General features: G+C 41.5%; 1 long non-coding RNA gene across 2 annotated transcripts in view; it reads right to left on the bottom strand.

Moving 5' to 3' along the window:
• LOC309444496 overlaps positions 1-14,589 on the bottom strand; it is a 36,451-nt gene extending 21,862 nt beyond the window's left edge. For both annotated transcript variants that reach the window (XR_014185054.1, XR_014185055.1), the window contains exons 1-3: positions 14,339-14,589; positions 14,058-14,186; positions 13,800-13,892 (exon numbers count right to left, since the gene is read on the bottom strand). This is a non-coding gene — a long non-coding RNA (uncharacterized lncRNA). The remainder of the gene's footprint in view (positions 1-13,799; positions 13,893-14,057; positions 14,187-14,338) is intronic.
• Positions 14,590-16,681: the final 2,092 nt, after the last annotated feature.

Here is a 16,681-nt window from a genome sequence, read left to right as displayed (position 1 = left end):
TTCACAAGACTCTTTCAAATCCACATAAATAAAGCCCTTTACTGGCTTAAAATGGCCCCTCAGATTTAGCACTACAGAGCCCCTAAAAAGCACAACACGATTGTCATGGATATTACATGATGGTAACAACAACAGGCCAAGAAGACAAGTCTCCGTGCTGAACAAAACTAGGCCAGACTTTTTCATGATTTGGGATACAGATTGCTGACAGCCCTGTAAATAGGCTGTTTAACCCTTTGAAAGTGAATAAAGAGTGTGGAGACAAATGCTTTCTGATAGACTTTGTGTATGAAACGGGTAAAAAAGTATACTGTAGTGTTCAGGGATTTCTGGTGCGAGATTAATACCGAAATATCTGAGAGTAATTACTGCAGACCTTTTGCTCCTGCAAAACCAGCTGAGCTAAATAACTGATTGCAGGTGAATATCTTCTCACACAAAGGAGCTGGAGGGAATGCTTTTACATTTTCATGTTTTAGATACAACCTATTTTTTTTTTCCCCCTCTCTCTTTGTTATAATTTGGTGCTTCTGAAAAAAATAGGAATGATGGGTACACATAACCAGCTAATGTAATCTCTCCCACCATAAAAATATGAAGGGCGTTTCATTTACCTGCTGTTCCTAGCTTATAAATACATTTTAAATTTCTCTCCCCAGGAAAGCAACTTGATAAAAATCAAGTTTTAAAGAATTAGTATATTACCGCAGCCCTAAGATGGCAAAACTGCTGACAAAACCATCTCCTAGAAATTAAGAATTATGTATATTGCCTTCAATTTTACAAAGCTGTTTGTGTTACTACTTGAATGGCTCCCTTGTTACACACAATTTCTGAGGCTTGGCAGCCACATGATTTTCATAAATCCAGATACTACTGTTTCTAACCTCTGACCATGTTTTAACTGTGCAGGGCCGTTTTAATTCATTTAACTCATTTTAATTGTCTTTCAGGGGGACAGTGCTTTCTTTGGCCAGCTTAACTGGCAGGGTGAGCTGCCTGCTTGAGTACTTGCTGCCATTCAAAGAGACCTCTCATGAAAATGCATGCTTGTCCTCACAACTCCTTCAGTAACTGTAGTATTTCTCCCTTACTGTTTATGTCAGAGAGTCATTACTGGAACCTGCTGACATTTTTGACATTCAGTAGCATCAGAGCACATTAGGTGGTCCTTAGATAATTTTTAGACAAAATTTACTTGTATCACATGCTCAGGCCATTACAAGCAACAGAAGAGATATGTTTCTGTGCAAAGATATATCAGTCAGTACACTCATTTTTTGCGGACCTTCCTATATGATTCTATAGCAGAACAATTTTAACCATGTGGTATGGAATGCATAATACACTGTCTACCCAGGCTGTGCATGCTTTCTTTTTGGCTTTTGTGGAAGATCAATCTCTATTAGGAAATCTATTATCATCACTTGTGTTTTACTACAATGAAATAAATAGGCAGCTGCGGTTGTTTGGCCTAATAGCTCTTACTTTGATTGCTAGAAGTAGGAAATCAATGCCGGGCAAAGGGAAGAAACATTTTTAATAACTTACACTTCAGATATGAGATCCCCAAGTTATTACAAATTATAAGGTTAAGACCTCTTGAAAGAATCCTAGCTAGTTAAATATTTAAAACTCCTGGGTGAGAACACATGCACTAATGAGCTTCAGGCTACTAAATACCAGAATCTAGGGGGAGACATCTTGTTTTATATTAGAAAGTATTAGTGAGTATAAACTGGCCATAGGAAGTGTTTAATTAAGAATTATATTGATATGGGCAAAGCAGAGATGGAAATATTGCTGATTCTACTATTCCTCACTGTGAAAAGCTGGATTTGCCTGTGTAGGAAGGGCAATAAACAAAAGCAGCCCTGGATCAAAGCAAGGGACGCGTGGTGTGGTACCCCGGCCCTCTCCACGGCCCTGGAGAGAGATGCCGGACACCTCAGACTGAACGTGGATAGAACCCCCTACTGAGGTTTCCTTTCAACAGACATCAGGCTGCAAGTTGCCTTAGACTTTTGATCAATTCTGCTAATTTAATAATAGTTGTTCTTGGGTGAAAACTCTAACACAAATGTCAGGCTGCTGTGCATCTCACAATTCTCCCACCCCAGACAATAAAGAACTTCATAAATCTTTGATTCTCCTCCCTTGTAATCTTGTAATTCAGGAATTTAGGAACATAAGAAACCTGTTAATTGTACCTGGCCCTGTTACACTCACTATCTTAACAAGAATTGAAATGATTGAAATGTTGCAATTCAAACGGTAAGAAGCAAAGAAGGGAGTTGGGATTGACAGTAAAAACTGGCTTGGCATGATTAAGCACCAAGTAACATCAAGCCTTGTCACACAGATATTGCAGGAGAAGGTTTGCTGCATTGTGTGCACACACACGTATTTTATGTAAAATAGCCTCCGTCTGTCTCCTCTCTGAAACCAGGGAGTGTGAGTGGGTAAACAGCTCATAGCAACAGATGAAAGGCTGGTGAAGTTCAGATTCCCAGTTCAAAGGTTTCAGCAGTATGTGAAATGACAATCTGGGGTTATTTGTGTTTCCAAGCTCCTGTGTATTTGAATTGTTTGCTCATCATCTACAGAGGCTCTCCATTACCTTATTCCTGGTTGTGTTCATCAGCTGAGCGAGCTGGCTCACTGCAGAAATATTTCGTAAAGCAACTTCAGGAAAATTTATTTTGCCTGCCTCATGGTGCCCTGCCTCTGCCCACAAGAAGATCAGAAATATTTTGTTTTAATTGATGAAGATAAATTACAGCAACACAAAGTGAGCGTCCTGCTCTACTCCATGCGTGTCTCCTGCCGCTTGGTCAGCACAGGTCCACAATTCCATTTTTAAATCAAATTATGCTTGTGATAATATTGTCTTGAGCTTACAGTTGCTGACATGGATATTGACAAAGGCTTAGCCGGTATTTTAATAAGAAAACAAAATACAGGAAATACTCTAGAGTTTCCAGGTGGATCATTAACAAGACGCCTTGGAGGGCTGAGGCTGCCAGCCAGCACAGGGAATGCATCACAGTTCGTCATACAACTTAAACTTCTTTTGACATCTAGTTATGTCGAAATGTGACTGATCACCTAGGGGTCCAGGCTCCTGTGAGGGAAAAGTTCACTGACAGACAGCGAACGAAGCTGATCTTAAATGAGAATCAAGAGAAAGCAGCATTCCAGCGTCTGACAGTCTGCAGCTGCTACCTGGGTCTGCCTAACGAAGACGAGCCTGCTCTGCTGAACAGTTATATTAGCATCTGTATGCTTCTGTCTCATTATCACACATCTGCCCACCTTTATTCCAATGAAGCTTCTTCTGATCTGACAGCTCAGGCATTGTCAGTGAATAGATATTATGGGAGCCTGGTACAGCAGCTTAGGGTGTTAGCTTTTATTTTCTAAAGACTGTTGTACAGTTTGACAGTATAATGCCACAGAGGTAAAGAAGATAATTAACATATTGGGCAGTTCCTAAACAAAGCTGAGACAGTTATACTGGCAAAAGTGCTGCTGCCGGAGCAGTATTGTTTGCATTCCAGAAATATCAAAGCCTTGCAAGATCTGCCTTTAAAAAAAGAGAATGTGAACAGGTACAGTACGGTCCCCACACCACAGACGGGAAGTTTTGGAGGTTTGCCCCACAACTAATAACTGAAAACCTTTGGTGCGCTTGAAGAGCCCATCACGTGTGTTCAAAATCTCTGCTTGTTCAGGCAAAATCTCCCTCAGCATTTCAGCAGACATGAAAAGGTGTATGTGGAGAGGAGGAGGTTGTGGGTCTTTCTGCTTTCTTGAATTTATTTTTACCCCACAGCACAAAGCTGAGCACTCCTGTGAGCTTCACAGAGCTTATATTTGGATGGAGATTTGAGCCTTCATAGTTGGAGATCACATGTGGGATTTTCTGGAAATGCCAAAAACACATGTGATGGAGGTTTCATAATTTGTCTACTCAATAATAAACTAGAAAGGCTTGCTTTAAAAAAAAAAAAAAAAAAAATCTCTACACTAAGAAAAGAAATCTAGTACTGCAGTGGATTAGTACACAGTTTGCCTTTGGTTTTCACCAGGTGCTACACTCTGTATATTTTGGACAGTGCTGGACTTGAATGGCAACTTGGCTTCATAAATATTTGGAATGTGAAGCACTTTAGAAAAATACAACCTTTCAAAGTTAGCATGCTTCTTTACATTGTTGAGAAAAATAGTGAATGGGCTCTACTGCAGCAAGAGCATCCCTGAAATTGCTTTTCAAGCCTTGGTTTATGTTTTAAATGCCTTAAGTAATAACCTAGAGCCCCCTGCTCACAAGCAATGTTGTAGCCAAAGACCAGATCCTCAGCTGGTTAGAATGAGCTGCTCATTTACAGCCAAAACACTCCTTCCTGATCCTGTAGCAATATGCAGATTTACCCTGCTGAGAATCTAACCCTAAATTTCCAAGTAGTTATGGACTTCTTCCCTCATTTCATTCATGCCTTTCAGTTCACTGCCTTTTCTCTTTGTTCTTGAGAGCACAGGGTGTCTACAAGTTAATGTTGAAATTACTGCTATTTTGCAACAATACAATCAAAGTCATTTCAGCAGCCGCGCTGATAAAGTGAGAATAGCTCGTTCAGATTGGCTCCGAGACCTGTGCTCATCAAAGTTGGAATACAAAATAAGAGATTCATTTATAAAAAAAAAAAAAAAAAGAAGATAGAATCCGTTGTCATTCATTCTAAAAAGGCATTACAGACTGCCGACACTGTACAGGAAAATAGGAGATGTTGACCTTTTTATTATAGACTTTTCTGTAGCGTTGCCCTCCGTCCCCCCCGCAGCCGTGCACACCCACGCACCCACACACACACACACACACACGCTCCTCAGCTCTGTGTTATCTCAAATAATTACCCTGCGCTTCTGGCTGTCCCTGGTGACTTCTGCTGCTAAAAAAGCTACTCATTGTCGGTGAGTGAAGAGGGATTTCAAACCTGCTTCTTGTGGCCCAGCAACAGCTCTTAATTAACCACTCAGGTATTGAGCCGCCTCTCGCCCGGCACCCGTCCATATGGCAGGAACATGTCCGCAGTGATAATCACTGAAGGAAAGATTGTTTAAAAAAGAAAAAAAAAAAATCAAAAGAGGGGGGCTCAAGGAACAGAAAGATCCTGCAAATTATTTTTAATGATTCTCCTCTTGTGAGGCGGATTATTTGTTATTTCCAGCAGGGCCGGGGAAGGGGCTGGGGCGGGACGTGCCCGTCCTTGACCCGCTGGTCCCTGTGTCCGGAGAGAGCCTGGTCCTCACCCACCACAAAGCCAGCACCCGGGGTACCGGGGAACCCCCTTCGGGCACTCTAAAAAGCGCTATTTCCCTATGATTTTGATAATCCTTTGTTTCTAGTGCCACTCACTTTTCTACGCACTGGATGTACACGTTTCCTGCGAGCAACGTACTTGAAAGAACTTGCAGGCTTGACACAGACCCGCACTTTTTCCGTCCCCTTTGGTTTATATAGAAAAGAAAACAGCGATTTGAGTTTATAAATCTAATTAAAAATGAAGTTGCATTTACATTTTAAAACCTTGCTTATACCAGCATACTGTGTCAAAAGATATTATGTATGATTTTACTTTGTGACAGAAACCATTACATTTAAAAATTCATTACAGCAAGGTTAGTTAGACACATGATGGATGCAGCTTTAATCCTGCCATATATTATTACAGTTAAAATGTAAATGATGAAAAATATTTTGTGCTTATCAGCGTTTATGTGGAAATGTGTTTTACAGTGATATATGGTGTTATATTTCTATTATTATGATGAGAAAGAATGAAATACAAAAAGAGTAAGTGTTTATTAAAACATGGTTACTTGTGATAAAATATTCTTGTTGTACATGACTTTAAACATATTTACCGAGGGCATTTGTCCAAAACAACTGTGAAATGTGTTTGCTATGCAAATCATTCTTTGTAATTTTTTTTCCCCTCTGTTATACTGGCTATAGCTTTTTAATAGCCTAATGTGGAAGCTATGTAAAAACATTATTATTATTTTTCATTTCAGATGCAGAGGGGGGCAATGATAGGGACTGGCTCTTTTTACACACACGCATGTATTCCCATAGATGGAAGCATGCATAAAAAGACAGACAGAAAATTGATCCTAGAAAACAAATCCTTTTCCTTTCTGTCTCCTCTCATTTCAGCCTCGATCAGAGGCAGCCGAGCCCTTCGCCAACGCCGCCTTTCAGCACATGCTGATCTGCGAGCACACGCATGGTCCTGTTGACGCCAGAGAGATTTAACACCTCGAACAACCGAACCTTTAACTCCGGCTTGTTTTACACCCTCCTCCCTCACATACAGGGAGGGCATCATTGCTGGGGGGATTCAACCCCTGGGCAGGGAACTGAACTTCTCTTCTTTCCCCAAGGAAGGCGAGTTTAAAGTTGTGTTTGTGCTTCAGAAGAGTCCTGCCAAGGAAACCTGTACAGCCTCCTCCTAATTTGAGGAGTAACAAGCTTTGAGGTCAATATTGCATGTTACAAATCCCTAGGCTAATTAAGTATTTTTAAGAATTCATTCTTCAACAGTGACCCTTCAAGAAGGGTTTCTGACACTGAGAGCTTGGTCTCCACAGGCAAAAATCCAGTGTAAAGTTGAGCAGAACAATACAAAGGCATAAAAGCCATTAAGCGATTTGCCCAACATCCCACAGGAAGTCTGTGGCAGAAAATAAAAACTTGAAGGTCCTGAAACTTGGGAACTTAACCATTCTATATATATATTTGTATTCCCACATGTGCTCTGTCCACTGGGTTTTCAGTGTTTTGGGTTTGCTGTCCCAGTACATCCACAGGCCCTGGCTGCCCACTGCAGTATTCCACAAGGTATCACTTTACACCCCATTCACCCTCACTTGCTGTTCCTTCCACTGTATTCCCACTGTTTATTTCCTGGACATATCTACTACAAGCTTATTCCTTTTGTTTTGTTACTTTTTATGTAGCTTACATATAATAGAATCAAACACAGTATATGTTTTCCACATTATTTGTGTAATTCTTCCAGTTTACATTTCTGTCTCTTCAAAAAAATAAAATGCTTTGAGTTTGGCATGGTGCAGTAATCAGGCTGAGATTCCTTCTAGTTATATGAAGCTGAGCCCATCTTTAGCAAGTCAAATGCACTTACTAAAAAAACAACTAAATAACTCAAAATATTTATTTGTGATCAAGAGCATATATACCCTTCAGTCCTCAATGCCTTTCTTTTGATATGAGCAGGAGACCTGGTGCTTGTAGTTCACTAAAGTGGCCATTTCCTTATAACCTTCCTCTTGTAACAATGTTTATTCAGTTATCAGGGAAGAAATATCATTTGTCCATGCAGCTACAATTACCCAATTTGTTGTATAAATTATTACTTTTATTTTTCCCCCTCATCTCAGTTGATGACAGAATCATTTAATAGACTTTCAGTTGCTCAAGCTTGAAAATTGGTTCCACATTCTCCCTTTTTTTAGTTTTCCTCCCTAGGGTGAGTGCAATGTGGTCTAGATACAATTTCCAACCCCCCCTCCCCTTTTTTCTTTTTAAACATCTGCTTGTATGAGGATGTTGTTGTGTACATTAGCGCTGTACAGTTTAGCACCCTTTAGGACTCCCTTTGGCTCTCGGCTTCCTTGCTCTCAGGGCCAATCATAATATATCAGGAACTGTAGATATTTCCTATCTCAGCACTCCCCATAACTCTTTTGCTCAGCTGTCTGAAGCTGTTTTCTTTAGGAAGTCCAAAGCGAGGGGGGCCGGTTGACCTGGCATCGGTCCTATTTATAAGAATAAACTCTCTTCCCCATACACCTTTGGAGCTTTGGCATGTAGGGGTCACATCCGTTTAAATTAATAGCGATAGGGCCCGTGACGGAACACGGCCACCTAACCTTTATTGTCCCAGCTACCCTTTTGTTTGAAGTTATCCAACCTACTCAGCTGATTTTCTTCAAAGCTAAGGTTACAGGATTCGCAACTGTGTCTTTGCCACATAATTAATTAGGAAGGAAAAAACAGCTATTATTACATGTAAGAGGGTTTTTTTAGTCATATGTTTATTTGTTTACTTAAAAAATATCAGCATTTGCTTTTAAATTTTTCCCTCTCTTGCTGTTGCTGCTGAAGTAAATGCCAGTCAGGCTTGTTTGGTTGTTATAGGAGTTACTGTGTGGTTGTAGGAAGAAATGTATGGAGCAGCCATCTCATTTCCAGCCCGCGATCTAATTGCTTTTCTTAGAAGTAATGCCCCTTCTGCTTCCGTGGCACTGGAAAAGTCACAAAGTTATGATCTTCCCACTCATGAGTCAACTTGGTTGCCTATGAAATCTATTTATTTTGGTTTAAGTCTAAGAATATTTGCTGAAAGCAGGATTATCACTTTGTAGACCACCAACAGCTGTTGAAAAGCAGGGCATAAAAGTTTATGTCTTTAATAACCCACTTAATGATGGAGCAAGCACATTATTCATAATAAAATAGCCTGGCATAATCTTACTCCAGTGTGTGGTGTCAGGGAATTAAGAAACATCTGCTATGTCATAAAATAACTTTGTATATACTATGTACATTAAAAACATGTGTATACACATATGTATATTATATACATTATTTAAAGCATCTCAGTGGAATTCTACTCTTTTTAATTACATTTAGAAAACACTGAAATGGTTAAATGGTGGTGGTTTTACTTCTGAATCCGAGTTTCATAGAACAGTTTTGGCTATGGCTAGTTATAACGGCAAGGGACGGAATACAATATTAGAGTACATGTAAAGACATAAAGGCAAAGTTTCAAGTCTTGAAATTGAGGTTCAAAAATCCATTTTTAGCCTCCAAATAAGTAACTTAATTTTCTGAAGCACAAAGCATTTGTGGGTTCTTGACTTGATGAGAGTGTTGGTTGCTCAGCAACTCTGAAAAAAAAAAATACCAGGCCAGTATTTCAGTGCCTAAATGCAGATTTTTATTTACAATGGAGGCATCTGGATTTGCAGCTTTTATCCATAGGAATTATTTGCATTACTCCTGTACCGGGAATGGGGACCCTGATGTGCTGCTGCCGTACATGTGAGGAGAGCCCCCGCCTCTGCCTTGGAGAACGTGGAGTCAAAAAGGACCAAGTATTCCTGACTCTCCCTCTGCACCTGGGACAGTGGGGGCAGGGGGGTGACACACGTCACCCTGGAAGTGTCTGAGCATCGTGGCTCCCAACCAGCAAAGCACATAAACATGTCTTCAAATTTAAGCGTGTGAGATGTAAGTGGAACTACTTGCATCTTAAAATTAAATACATGTTTCACTAGATCAGGCCAGATGGTTTTACATGCTCAAAAGTGACATTTACAAGGTCACATAGGAAGCGTTTGACAGAGCCAGGAACTAAAACCAGATCTCCTGAGTGCCAACCCAGTGCCTTAGGTTTGGTCCTGTCCTTTTTGTTGTTGTTGGCATGTTTCTCTTCAATACAAACAAGAAGGGAAAATATTAATCCAATAAAGAGACAATTAAGTTTTCTTTTTTGTTGAGGGTTTTTGTTTGTTTGTTTTGGGGCTTTGGTTTGGTGGTGGTTGTTTTGTTGGGTTTTGTTTGGTTTTTAAGAAGGGCTGGGAACTCAAGTGCCACTGTTTAAAACATCAGTACTTTCATTTTTTCAGAAAGGCACATATTTCTATAAAATTCTTATTTTTTTTTCTTCTATCTCACAAGAACATAAGCAACCTATTTTCATTTTGTAGGTGGCCCACAAATAAAAAAAGTTATAAGTTAATAAAATTTCTATGCAGATTTCTGCGAACTGGATGAACTCTCCCAGTATCTGAATGTCAATCTGTTGGAAAATAGCTGCCATGGAACTGGAATAAGTCAACGTCATACAACTGAGCGTACCAACAGCAGTTCTCTCATTGACATTTCCCCCACAAGTGCCAAAACAAACATGGGAAACTACTACAGGGAAAAACCCAATGAACTACTGGAAAGGCAGCTGTGATATATGTAAGGCAGTTTCTTTGGATTCACCTAAATCTCAGCTTTCACCAATCTATCTATTTTCCTTGGTTGCCTCATCCCAGTGAATTATTTTGGATGCATTTGATTTAATCTGTCTGGCTTTACTGGCTCTATTCTTGGCATACACCTACGTTCTCTGCAGTCTCCCATTCTGCCTCAGGTTTTAACATCTCTTTAGCCTTTCTGTCCTTGTCCAACACAAATCCATACCTCAGCACTGTGAAGAAGCACTCTAGGTGAATTTTTTAATTCTTATTAACATTCATTAGGCCAAGGTCTTACCCTATGTATGCAAAGGGAAGAAGAAGCAGCCTCACTCTCTCATAGGACCCTCCTACTACACCAGCAAACTGCAAAAAGGTAAAATATGAGCATGGGGTGCAGGTTTTTTGTAGTGACCTCTCTATTTTGGACAGCCTCTGTATTTCACTATATTGTGTTTAATGGACCTCTATGCAGAGAGTTTGCATATCTGTGACCAGTTTACAAAAATTCTTTAAAAAATTTGGTATAATTTAAATAATATGTGTTTAAGTACATACACCCACTCATCTGTGGAGCCTGAGGAGCAGGCTCAGTTTACTCTTTTTGAGGACACTTACAGCACCATCCCTTCAAGCTGTCCAGCTCCACCACCCCTGCACAGTGGCTTGAACAGTGTCCAGACACCTCCCTCTCCATCTCGCTGTGTGTCTGGCCCTGACAGAGTTATGCAACACAGATAAGTCCATCCACAGCACATCTCAACTTTTGAGAAAATCCTATTTTGCTAGAAAATAATTAAGTGATTTATAGATTAAAGTTTTCACAGAGATTTAGGCTTGATGTAGAACTCTCTCTTGACTGCTTTGTATGAAACCAAAATAAATTAAAGCCTAGAATCTTCCAAAGAAAGTGTCCTCTAAATCTTTGGACTTGTTTCTCCTGCAGTGAAGACCAGTCAGCTCATTGTGAACACTAAGGATCCCAGTGGAAAGATCTTGTGCTAAGCAGTATAAAACAGTTTGCTTTCAAGGTACACTTAACATCAACCTGTCACTCGGGACAAACATATACTGTCCCTTGTCAGAAGGGCAGGCACAGAATCCATCAATAAGATATGTATCCATGCTTTTCTGGTTTTCTCATCACTTTTTTTATTTTAAATCTGAACCTGTTTTGTACCCAAGAACAGCTATACAAGGATCAGAGCAAGTGTCAGGTCCAGGGAAGGCGGTGTTCCTTCTCCACCAGCAGCAGACACTTAGGAAAGACCAGAAACAGGTATCTAGATGCTGCTGCATCCATAGCACAGCTTTCTCCATTCAGCAGCCAGAGCTGGTACCTCAATTGCTTTTTATAGTCCTTGATAGATTTCTCCCCACCTCCCCATCCATTACTTTGCATAACAATTCTATGATTCTATAATCAGTTTTTAAGGCCATGTACGCTTTTGGTATCCACAACATCCTTGGGCATTGAATTCCACAGTTTCAATATGTCTTATGTGAATATGCATAGAGTTCTTAAATTCTTGTTCCAATTAATTTTTTCAATGACACTATTATCTTCTAAACCTTTGGTGTACCCAGTACCCTGTACTTCATTCAGGCTGCAGAATCATCCTGTATTTGGATGCACCTCAGTCTCCTGTGTTTCAAATGTACCAAATCTTCATTGGTAAGTCAACAAATAGTATTTACCTTTGGGGTAAAATGAGCACACACTACTACCTTTAATGACACACAATACAAGCTTGAGAAATAACAGTAAGAGTTGAAATATAAAGACTAAACTTCAATTCCCTTCAAAGGGTAAAGAATACAAAGCCGAGACGGAGGCATTGGTGCCTCCCTGCTTTCCCTATATAGGTGCAGAAACCCAGAACAGGACCATAGGAGGGTTCCCTTCCTATGTGCTCCCTCTGTCTGGTAGATTGGGTTGAAGGCTCTTAAAATATTGTGTGGGGAAATTCTAGTGCATAAAATCAAGATCTAAGTCAGACAAGAGACTGAATTGCAAGCTTTAAAAATATTAATAAGCTTGATTTTATGTGATTCTAGCCAGCTCCTTTATTTGGGGACTTCTTGCCAGGAACCAAGTGCATACTGGCACTTACTGGGAGAGCTGGAAAGCTAGTTCCAGCATAAGCACCTATCACAGCTTATTACAGAGGGTAAACAGCCAATGTTATTAGTAGATGAGCAGGAAAGGTAGATCAATATAAAGAAATACTGCTCTCATTCACTATTCCCTTTGTCACTGCCAGGCCTCAGAATTTTTCAGTTCATTGATGTCAGTAAGGATTTACTTCCCTGCCCAAGGAGCCAGGGCCAGATTATTCCCAAGCTGCAGCAGATACTGATCAGCATGTAAACTGACTTGGGCAGGTGTGTAAGAACATAAAATTTAAGATCACAGCAACTTAAATACCACTTAGGTTTATAACATTCACATTGATATTAGACAACTTGGCAACCAGAGTGGCCCAAACATGTCTCCTTCCACTGCAACGCTTGGTGAATACGTTGGATTGGTTAGACAGAGGGACTATCGTGTTTTCAGTAGCTGAACAAACACCCAGCTCAAACCAAGTCTGTTAAGGCTTCTGGAAACATTTTATTCACAGGGGAAAGCTCAGGGGTTAAACTCTGTTCAACATATCCACTCCCCCACTAACACACCATTATTTCATTTGCAGAGCAGCTTCCTCACCAGCAGCACGCAGAGCCCGTCCTCGCACACCTGGACGGTCTAATACTTTCAGTAAGCTGTGGCTTACACCACTCAGACCTTCTCATCGCCATTATCACCAACGGTTTCCTCAATGGAAATAATCATCCACATGATAGCTTTTGCCAAAACCCTCTGGCACCAGAAATACTCTTAGACTAAATGCCTGAAGCATGCGAGAGCCTGAGCAGCTGTATCAGCAGCACGACCGGCCAGCGAGCCAGATTTGAACCACGCGAGACAAAACTTTCCTGGAGAAAAACTACACGTTGCTTTATGTGCGCATGTAGAATGACATTTTGTGTTTAATATCAACCAGAGGTAGGCGTCTAGATCTGTCTGGACCTTACATACAAGTTCAGCTGCGTGTTGACGTTCTCTCTTTACATGTATTTACACACAGACATACTGGTGTCTGTGTGTGCAAATCTTTACTCAGTGTTTGTACACCTTGAGGACCTCACTCCCCAAATGCAGCTTTGGAGTTACCTACCATTAAAATTATGAGCAGAGATAGTTAAACAATAAAGATTTTCTTCTCATCAGACACGCCATATTCAAATACAAAGCCTCTTGCCGTCAACAACTGTGACCGCTTTAGAATGAACCAGTTCATTGCATTTTAAACATACCCAGTCATAGAATATAATACAGCAACTTAGCCTGAATTTTAAACAAAACCAAAGCACAACAACATAATGTATCATATGGTCATATCACTTACCTTACATCCACACAGTGCTTCCACCTTCTCCAGGAGACCAGATGGAGAAGTGTTTCTCAAAAACCAAGCAGCCGCCATGTGAGGACTTCTCATTGTGGGGATTGTGGCTTCGTTCAGGTGGGCACATGTGGACGCAATCACCAGGCTGGTGATTAAACAACCTGCACCTGCTGGGGAGGCAGCTCTGCCTCTCTGCCCCTTCCCCATCCGGGCAGTGCTGTCTGGGGTGAGCATGGTGTAAGAAACAAAGATTTTACTTATGTCCAGGATTTAAAAATGAAACCTTACTGTTTGGCTTTCTGCCTTCTGTTCTCACATCCGTGGACCCACAAGTAACCCATTGTACAGTCCCATCGCTGCATTTGCTGGCATACCTGAAACCTGCAAAGGTTTAGAATGAGTTCAAATACTTCAGTTTTTCACACATTCTAATTTCAAAGGTGGCTTTAAATGTTTTAAACCCCTTTGTGGGTTTAAACATTTTGCGTTAAAACAAGCAAACTGCATCCATTACTTTTGTACAGTTACATTGTGTAACTTGATTACCTGACAAAATATCAGCAGCATGAGGTCCTTTATGGGTCACAGCTGAGCAGGATTTTTTGCCTCAGATTTTTCCCATTTATGACCAGAAGTAGAGAATTATTCTTCTGGGCAATACCCATGAACTCTAATCTGGAAAAAAAAGAATACAAAATGCAGCCAGACAGCCCCAAAAGAGCCTGTTTGTCCCTTCAGATAAAGCAGAAGGCATGTAAAATCCCGTCCCTTTGGGCCTGGGGCCACCCATCCCACCCCAAGACACAGTCTGGGTGGCCAGTTCTCACCCTGATGTCTCAGGCCACCATCGGAACTGTTGCTACCATTGTGGTAACCAGGCTGCAACTATGGAACTTGATGATACTGTAAAATACTCCTTTTTGCAGTTTGATTCGGCACCGCATAGAGGTGAACCGCATGTTACTCATCACACCCCAGACTACTTCCTGCAAAGAGACTTTAGACCTGTAGGGTATTGCCACGAACCATATGTTGACCTAAAGAAAATGGGAAGAGCAACAGTAACTCCAAAGTGTCAGAAAATATTTAACATTCAAACTTGTTTTCACATGGACCAAAAGACATGCCATGTTCAAATACAAAGCCTGTGACCGCTTTAGAATGAACCAGTTCATTGCATGCTGAAGCAACACTGTTGGTCAAGAAACCAGTTTCTGGCATAGCACTATTTGTGGTTACTTTTGCTTTCTCTGAGAGACTGCGAACAATAAGATATAGATATTAACACCTCGTGAATACATTTAACTTTCCATTTAGCTATAGCTTTATTCAGCATGACTGTAGATAGGGGCAGCAGCAAACAATCATTGGAGCTTAAAGAACACTTGTAAAATAAGCACCAGTGCCTCGTATTTGTCCTGAAGCTGTTCATTTTATTTTCAGGGAATACTGTTTAATTTAATTGTCTTGATTTAATTGTCTTGATTTTAACTGTCTTGATCATGGGAGGTGGCTGGGGCTCTGTCTTGTGTCCCAGCTGGCCCCCTGGCACCAGGAGATGGGGAAGCTGTCCCCAGCAAGGGCAGGTGGGCAGCCCAGCACCCATGTGCACCCACATCTCCTCTCCCAAGAGCCTCCACCAAGCAGGGGAGCTGCACACCCCCAGTCAGGCTGTCACAGCTGGGTTCTGTGGGGTTTGGGGCAAAGAGACACTCTATGAAACTCAGAAAAGAAAGCCCATCTCCTTGTTAGCCCCCAAAAATGCTCCACAGCCTCCGAACCCTGCGGTGCTCCCAGCCCGCGCTGACGGCGAGTTAATTATCAGCGTGCGCTGCCACTGCTCCCTGTGTGGTCCTGCAGAACCAGCCATGGTGGTGGCTGCCAGTAATGAGGAAAACTGGTGTGTTTTTGTTTGGTTTCCTCTTAAATAAACTCACAGTCCTTAATCTAGCAGGCTGGAGTCCCGACTTGACAGCCAAATGAGTAATGAGGTGCAAGTGAAGACAGGATGTAGAATTAGGAGGTCAGGACTGAAGGTTGCCCCAAATTTAATCTCTAGGTTGGGAAGGTTACATCTCTTCCTCACGCCACGGTTCTTGGGCATAGAGTGTAGGTGCAGTTTACCAGGGCAATGGCTGCTGCGTGCTGGTGGCATACCTGGGGAGCCAGAGAGGGTGGTACCCCACTGGTCCCCACCCTGCTGTCTGGGACCAACCCAGGAGGCTTTTGGTCTGAGGCACCTGGAGCTGCCCACAGCTGTGCCCTGGGCACCTTGCACCCACCTCTGCTGTCCCACCTCACCTTGCAGAGACACGTTGTTCTGATGCTCACATGCAGGCAAATAAATGATATATGCATAGCTGTAGAGATAGAGCTGATAGATAACTACATATATTAAGTCATTTTAAAACTGAAATCTCTCTTCAAAATAAAGTCAAAAATACTCTTCTGTATCTTTTCCTACTGTTTCCTCCTGTTCCTCCTTTCCATCCAAAGGCAGCTGATCAGGCAATTTCCTTCACCTGCAAACTGCCTTTTTTTTTTTTTTTTTTTTTTAACTAGAAAAACACAGCACCCCAGGCCAAAGGCCTGAAGCTTTTGTTTTTGTTAGGCCGATACACTGCAAATTTCATTTTTGATTTATCTCTTTTGAGTAGATGTACAGGGGGTCATGATAGTGGGTTACTTTGCCTTCACTCTTGCATACAATTCTGAACCATTACTCCCTAGAAGTACTTACATTCATGGCATAGCAGAACAGAGGATTCTTATGGATGGTGCATCAGAGGTGGACCAAAGCCCAGACTTGAAGGGTTTTGGTGTTGGTTTATTGTCTTCTGTGTGTTGTTGTCAAAAACCTGAGCTCTAACGTTTTATTTGTAGACCCCCTGAGCTCCGGGCTCCAGGTGACCCCACACCACCATTACGTACTGTCCTAACTCCAGGATGTACCAAAACACTAAATGTAACAAAAAGATACCTGTTTTATCCAGTAGGATAACCTCTGAGAGCAGATGGGCTGGTGCAATAACCCTGTCTGGCCAGTGCCATCCCAGACCTCGTGTCCCCACACATCCCAAGGGACACAGCCACTGCTCAGTGTCCTCGTCCCCATGCTGGGCTGTTGGTCCCAGGGGGGCAGAACCCCCACCCTCACCTTTGCCTTTGCT

Source organism: Streptopelia decaocto (assembly GCF_964273445.1).
Source record: "Streptopelia decaocto genome assembly, chromosome: 11".
NCBI lineage: Eukaryota > Metazoa > Chordata > Aves > Columbiformes > Columbidae > Streptopelia > Streptopelia decaocto.
Note: the sequence above shows the minus strand (reverse complement) of the source record. Positions and strands in the feature narration are given on the sequence as shown.